Consider the following 896-nt stretch of genomic DNA (forward strand, 5'->3'; position numbering starts at 1 on the left):
CATGAGACTCTGTGGCCTTTTATTTGCGAAACACCTCACAACACAACCAGAACAGAGCAGTTCCCCTTTAACGGGGTACCTCACATACGGACCGGGCTCCTAAATATGATTTCTCACCCTACAGGGGACCTCAGAGATGAGGGTGGCTCCTCGCGTTGCCAGCCAAATCGCAGATGCCTTGGTCTGCACATATAAACCCTATCTCCAGCAGCTCATCCGAACACAGAGAAATGGAATGAGCTGGACACTGTGTGAGGGGGGGCAAGTGACTTGCCCTTAGGTCCATGCCCACACCCATCTGCTGTGAGAAGAGTGCCCTGAGAAGATCTGCATCTGAGCCTTCGTGGCTCTGCCCTTGTGATGCCTCATGGGATTCGCTCTCAGAGAGGACTTACTGTCATGCAGAGTCTGACGGTGAACAGGTGGCACACTCAAGAGCCTTAACTTGAAGAGTGTTTAAATGAAGGGACTCTGTACACAGGCAGAGTTAGAGAAGCAGCAAGGAATAGTGAAATCCCCAGATACCAGCAACAGTGTCTCCCATCACAGACCTGAAGGAGAGGGGAGGAGGGCAGGGCTAGAGGACTGGAAAGGGGCCCCGGACCCACAGAAGGGTACGGCCCTTGTCAGAGCCCGACACCCTCTCCCCCCACCTGTCAGCTTCCTAATGGCACTTCTCATTGGCTGATCCCAGCTGCGAGCCAGAGAGCAGCGATGCCCAGGTGACACAGGTCAGTCTCCTGGAATTCGGAGTAGGGCAAAGGATGGAGAGGGGATCAAAGTGGAGATAGAATGATAAGGATAATTTATGAGTGTCCTTGGTTACCGTCGTTGCTGTGGAACCCTCTGTGATTGGTTGTTCCATATGAATGTTTCCATAGGAGAGCCCTCAAGTG

Source organism: Prionailurus viverrinus, chromosome A2 (assembly GCF_022837055.1).
Source record: "Prionailurus viverrinus isolate Anna chromosome A2, UM_Priviv_1.0, whole genome shotgun sequence".
Classification (NCBI taxonomy): domain Eukaryota; kingdom Metazoa; phylum Chordata; class Mammalia; order Carnivora; family Felidae; genus Prionailurus; species Prionailurus viverrinus.